This window comes from Rosa chinensis, chromosome 6, assembly GCF_002994745.2.
Source record: "Rosa chinensis cultivar Old Blush chromosome 6, RchiOBHm-V2, whole genome shotgun sequence".
Classification (NCBI taxonomy): domain Eukaryota; kingdom Viridiplantae; phylum Streptophyta; class Magnoliopsida; order Rosales; family Rosaceae; genus Rosa; species Rosa chinensis.
Window position 1 is genome coordinate 52,146,193 of NC_037093.1, and position 6,791 is coordinate 52,152,983.

Genomic DNA, 6,791 nt, shown 5'->3' on the forward strand with positions numbered 1-6,791 from the left:
TTTACACTAAAGGCTTTCAGTTGAACTAGACTACACTAAACTAACTTTGTGATAAATGAACATGAGTTGAGGCTCAGTGTTTTCATCTCTAGCCCCCCGCAAATATTGATATGTCACTTTCATTATCTAATTTCCCTCCTTGCATCCAGTCAAGAGTACAAGGAGACAAACTCCTTTTAAGTATGAGAATTAACTACATAGAATTAAAGCTCTAGAATCCGGGTAATTATTTAAGCCTTACAGTCGAGGTAATATTGCAAGCTAGCCAATTCTAGGTTTAAGTGATTAGAACTCCGATCCGAACTTTCACATGCACAGCTACTTACCATACTTTCAATGTCAAAAGTTATTCAAGCGGTACTATATTTATGATGTGTACTTACATGAGCATTTGCAAGCATAATTAGCTATAATGAGCCACGCTCCGCCAACTGTGTGACCTACGGAAACACAACCAAACAGGCTACCGCCTGAGCCCCGGCTCACCCCCAGATCACTGCTGACACGCCGCCACGCACCGCTCCAAGTTAGCATCAGAAGCTCCAGAAGCTGGGAACTGAAGCACATCAGTCCCACATCAAAAACATGGAAGAGCTCAGCCTCTTCCCCACCTATAGAAGGTTCTCTCCTCTCTCCTCATTAATGACGCATTTACTACTCACCTATTGTTACTCTGTCGATATAAATACATTGACTAACTTAGGCATCGGAGAAGAGAAGACCGCCCAACGCGGTCTCCCTCTGACACCGCTTGGTATTTCGCTTGACAGGTAGCGGAAGCTCTGAGAACATTGCAAGTAGCAATCCGCCCGTCGGACTAGCGTTAACAAAGATTAAGCTACCGCTCAATCTTAAACATTAACATGATGTAACACAAATACTTAAAGTGAATAGTTTTGACTTTTGAGTGTAAGTGTTCAACTTTTGATCTAGCATTTGAATGTTACAATGATTTTTTACGTTTTTTTTTTTTTCCCCGGAATTCCAATGTGATATTCAGTTGTAGATTTTCATGGTTGTCTGCAGAAGCACGAAATTGGACCAGAGGGGGTGGTTGTGAAACTCTTATTATTGATCTCTCGTAGTAAGTGGGAGGCAATGTATGTTTTGTTATTATACAACGCCGTAAAGTGAAAATGTACGGGAGGGAGGTAATTTACCCATCAATTTGTGAATTGTCTATACGAATTATCCTCCCATTCTTATACTTTGGTAAATTGTGTAATTCAAAAGCATTTTCCATCTTTCACCAGTCGAGCACATTCCTTTGTTACTTTTTTAATCCTTCTGTTTGTTAAACAAGACGTTGGATTAATTTATGGATTGCATTACTTTGCTGTCGATCGGCTGACGGTCTGAGCATGCAAGAAACTCCGTTTTCTGGGAAGTTTCAAATGAATTTGATGTTGTATAAAACTTAATTAGCATATTGCAATTGTTGGGGACAAACTGGGAGACATTTAGGGTGGGAGTTTGGATTCAATTCACGTTTCCACCAACATTATTGTTTGAGTTTGGTCAACGTTTTCAATGCACGATGGATCGGACGAAGCAATTTCAGGATAATGAGGTAGTCAAACAGCTCAAACCAGATTACAGCATTAATAAAACACAGTTTTTGCTGCTGTATGACTTCAAACTTGAAACATGAGCAAGACTCACACTCCCATCGATCGGCAACCACATGGTTTGATTTTGATTTATTCTTTGCGCCACCAACACTTGAATACTGATGTATGATATATCAAAGTCGATCATTTTTTCTGTTGCTGACCCATTCAAATCCTTAATTTCCACAATTTAAAGTCCAGTCAGGCCACAAAGGGTTGAAGACAATTCTGTAACTGTTGCTCTGGCAACACTTGTAATTTCCAAATTTCATCTAAAAATGTGTTAAATCAACTTGCTGACTCAAATTAGAAATTTCAAAAACTGAAGACCACTCTTTAGCAGCAGCAAGATGATGTAACTACTAGTCTTCGGAACTTTGGGGTAGGTTCTCATATGTTGCCTATTCGTTTTATTGATTGCTCACTAGTATTGTAAATTTGAGCATCATCGATCAGCTCATCTAACATTTTAATTTCTACAGCTACAGGACGTAACAGGAGATTCCAAGGTTGATGATACTGAGGTCGAAGGGAATGATCACAAAGAATTAGATGTATCAACGCCAGAGGATGATGTCAAAGAAGCTGAAAGCTAGATGGGTCTTATTGTGGAGCAGACATCATTTATGTTTATTCTTGAAGGAAAGATGATTGTTTTGAATCTCTATATGTTGTGTCTGTCTAGTTTTGGACGCGGAAACAACCTTGTTGTCTTTCATTATGTAGAACTCTTCTGAACCAAATTATCTGGAATTTTGTGTAGTTTTCTAAATTTGAAGAACCTTTTGAAGCAACTTTGATTCCATTTTAATTAGTGGAATTCCATTTGCTACTACTATACTACCATGTCAGTAGATATCAATAGCAAATGGAATTGATATAAGCACAAGAATTAAAATATTGTCTCTACGAAAATTAGCATGCCAGAATAGAATAAAAAAAAATAACACTGACATTTAAGAAAACAACTTTGATCATTGATCTGCAGCTACAACAGTACAGCTGTTACCTTTGTCTCATTTTGGCTAAAGAAAAAAATGCCTCAAAAGTATCTGCAAGACTACAACAAATTGTAATCTACAACTAGTCAATCGGCATCTACAAGATCATATATATAATCAACATCAATGCTAGACTTGTGACTTTGCATCAGTGAGAACTGAGAAGGAACCTGCATTTGCATTCTCAGTAAAATCAAACAGATGTAGGGATATATAACTTCAACTGGGATTGATAAAACTCAACGACTCATAAACGTAAATGAAAGAATCTGAAATTGCTGAAACAGTAGACCATCATGGTATCCCATCGTATGGAATTGATCATGTCTATAAGCCAATATTATGATCTGCCATTCCTTGTCCTATCAGATACTTCATTCGCTTTATTCTCTGTCTACACACAACATAAGCTTCGTGTATTATCAACATGACCTCTGCATACACATATCATAAAAAGGAAATGGCAAATTTCCAATTAAAGTTGGTGTCTCAAAAATTTATCATCTTTAAAAAAAGCCTGCAGATAACTTGGCAACATTAATTTACTCATGATCAACCTAAAAATAGACATAAATTACTTCAAACAAAGAAAAGACTGGGATTTAATAAAGAAAATATACTAAATGGTCTAAAGCTACTTGGAGTTGATCAAATTAAGCACCTACATTCCTCACCTGAAAGAAAGTCTATAAACTTGAATGTATATAAAAATTGAAAAAGCAAAATCAGTGATAGTGCATCAACAATGAATTCCCAGGAAATTAATGGTGTATAATCAGAACTTAATTAACATATTACACGGCTAGATCGATTATATACCACTATTTTAACAGATTAAGTCGATAATTAAGATGGACATGGTTCGAAGACCTTGATTCTACGAAACAAGATCGCCAATTCAGATTCCAATAATCCAACCCCGATACTATTAATTATATAGAAATCCAAGCACATACGGGATCCCTCATGAAATTAGATTACCTATTAAGTCTTTGCACCCCGTCGCCTCCATTGACATGCCGAAGACTCGCGACAGTACATCCCTCTCAATCCATGCCTTGTCTCTAAAGTTTGTTCCGCCATGAATGACCCGAGAAATTGCTACAATTGAATTGCAGACTGAGGCAAGAGTGGACTATTTCCCTCAAGAAATCATATACTCACTACAAAGAGAGAAAACCCACTTGAAGAAATAGATGGTGCTTGAGATGCGAATTGGTCGGGTAAATTCTCTGAGCGCTGTCGATACGCTCCGGAAAGAATCAGAGAGAATAGGAATTCGGGGTTTGAGGCTTAGAAAAGGGTAAATAACTTGACTTAATCTCAGCAGTCCAAACTCATTAAAACATATCGATCCAACGGCTGTGATTGTGTCCCTCAAATTGGCAAAAACTAGAGATTCCTCATTAGAAGGCCCCTTATATATATATCTATATTATTATTAAGAGAAGAAGTTTCGTTAACCAAAATCTAAAATTTTGACAAAATTGACCCTTGAAGATTAATAAACTTTGAGAATTAATTAAATCACAAGGATAATTAAGACATTTACAAAATATATTTTTATTATAAAAAATTTATAAAAAAGTACCCACAACCCACTTTTCTCTCTCCCTTTTTATTTTCTCTCCAATAACCAACTCTTTATAAAAATAAATGGGAATTGGTCTACTCAAATGAATTAACCGAATATGTCCAACCTAAACCGTTCGTGTTTATAATTATAAATCGCAGTTTTGAATGCCTTAATGATTATCAATTTGGCTGAAAATTTGCATAGATAATCTACTCATATATACCTAAAAACTGAATGGTCGAGATGTGGATATGCGATCGAAAATTGAGTATATTCAAGGAAATCTAAAATCTAAGGAGGTCCTTAGCATAAAAAGACTACACACACACATGATGCAAGGGCTTTGTCCATTAGTTTCTCTTGGTGTTCTTTTCTTGTATAGGGAAAAAAAAAAACAAAAAAACAAAAGGGCCTTAATTAACTCATACCCCAAATTTTTCTTGAAACGTCCCACTCACCTCATCAACAAATTATAATTCCCACTCATTTCATTTAAATATAAAATGTCAATTTTAGCCTCCAAAAAATTATGAAATTATAAATAACAAATTGCAAATCGTTTTTTGGTCTCTCCTCCCCTCCTCTCTCTGATCTGTTTCCGGCGAGGAAAGTTCCCCCGTCAAGCAAGTCGAATTGGCCGACAAGCTCTTCTCCCTCCTTGCCCCGACCAACCTCCTCTTCAGCTCAATCTCTGCCGTCAATCGTCTCTCCCTCGTCAAGTACGTATGCCTTCCTGATCGAATGGCTGTCGGAATGGGTGCGATTCATGCTCTCGTCGGAGAACGATAGCTGGGTACTCTCCAATTAAGCTCCGGTTTTCAAGAATAGGGTTAAAAAAAATTTCAATTCAGGCTAATTTCCATCAGTTATAGCTCAACATGTTTGAATATTACATCTTCTGGTTTGCGTATTATCCTGTTTGCTACAGAAATGACGAGAATTGTGACACTATTTCTGTTAGGAGGAACAAAACATATAAATTTAGTGATGCATATGAATTGGTTTTTTAGTATGGCTAGCAGGGGAGTTGTCTCCGATCCTAATATTATTCAATGTGTTATGACAACTATATGGAATCAGGAAGTAACTGAGCTGAGGCTTCAACTTTTTCATGATACATTACCTATTCACCTCTTGATCTTTGGTTATCGAGACTTTCCTTTATTATTTCGGCAGCTTTAGGAGATCACAAATCTTGTTGTATTTGTGGTGCAAATCAGTGGCGGATCCAGGATTCAAAACCGCGGGGGCTTTGAATTTTTTTTTTTTATTGAAGTGGTAGAAAAATTAGTACAGTATCAGTATTTAACTAAAATATGTTAGATATATATTTTATTGAGATGCAAAAAATAAAAACCCATCTAGAACTACTAATTAATCGATTACTGACAAGAAAATTTTTTAGAATCATTTTTTACTAAATAAAATAACCGTGTGATTGAGAAAATAACTTTAAACAAAAAAAAAAGAAAAAAAAAACCTAGCATCTACAAAAGAATGCAAGCCAAAAGATAAAACAAAAAATACAAATCTAAATATCAAATAGATCCAAACTCACACACAATGGAGGCCTTAAAGACCAAATTGCACACAAGGGAGATTGAGTGTCCAACTTTGAGCCATATGCATTGGGAGAAAGAAAAGCAAAACATTTTGAAGAAATCAAGAAAATAGGAAATTTATTGGGCCTCCAACTGCGAGCCCAGTGTTCATAGTGGAAATTAAAAAAATTTGTGGGATTGCTTTTGATGTGATTCGAACTTAGGTGGGCTTGGTATTTGATAAAACACTAAACAAAGTCTGCAAGTCCTTGCATATGTTCATATTACACATACTCAGTCATTTATATTAGAAATCTCGGGTGGGCTTGAGTCCTCCCCACCATGCATGTAGATCCGCCCCTAGTGCAAATGAAATATTTGAATTGTATCCATGAATTAATTAACAATTATGTTGTTTGTAGGTTCCAGTTGGAGGAGCTTTATGATCACTACATGTGAATGAAGTCAATCAATGAAGAAATTGTTGCCAGTCGGCAATTGAGCTTGAAGTTAGTTCCACGATAAGCTTTATCTGAAGTGAATTCTGGAGCACGTTGTGGTTGAAGTTGTAGAAATATTTTGTGGGATTGGTTGTTCTTGAGCAGTAGTGGACCTGAGTTTTTAAAGTCGAATGCATTACATGAAGAAGCAATTGTTCAACAGGCATGATGCATCGGTAAGAAGACATTGCCATTATCCAAAGATGTGATGTGTTTAGTTTATCAGAGGTTTTTGACTTTTCCTCCATCTTTGATACTGACTATTTGGTGTTTTATTGGGGTGCAATAAACCTCCTAAAACTTTCAAAATCAAGAACATCTTCATTTCTTAGTGATTATTGACCCTCAATAAAACTTTTATTGGGGGCAATAAAACTTTTATTAGCTTTTATTGGGGGGCAATAAAACTTTTATTGGCGGACAAAAAAAGTCTCCAGTGACCTATGAGATTTCCAACACCTCTTTAGAGACCTCCGATGAAGTCCGGTGACCTCCAGTGAGGTTTCTGAGAAAGTCTCTTATAACTTGTCTCTCTTCCACTTTCTTTCTCTCTATGCGACGGG

The 6,791-nt window shown here is 36.4% G+C and overlaps 1 long non-coding RNA gene across 1 annotated transcript; it reads right to left on the reverse strand.

Annotated features, from left to right (window-relative positions):
- Nucleotides 1–2,544: 2,544 nt before the first annotated feature.
- Nucleotides 2,545–3,898, reverse strand: LOC112173881. Its single transcript, XR_002925756.2, has 2 exons — nt 3,593–3,898; nt 2,545–3,045 (listed from the first exon to the last, which is right to left on the reverse strand). It is a non-coding gene; the product is annotated as an uncharacterized LOC112173881 (long non-coding RNA).
- Between the last annotated feature and the right edge of the window lie 2,893 nt (nt 3,899–6,791).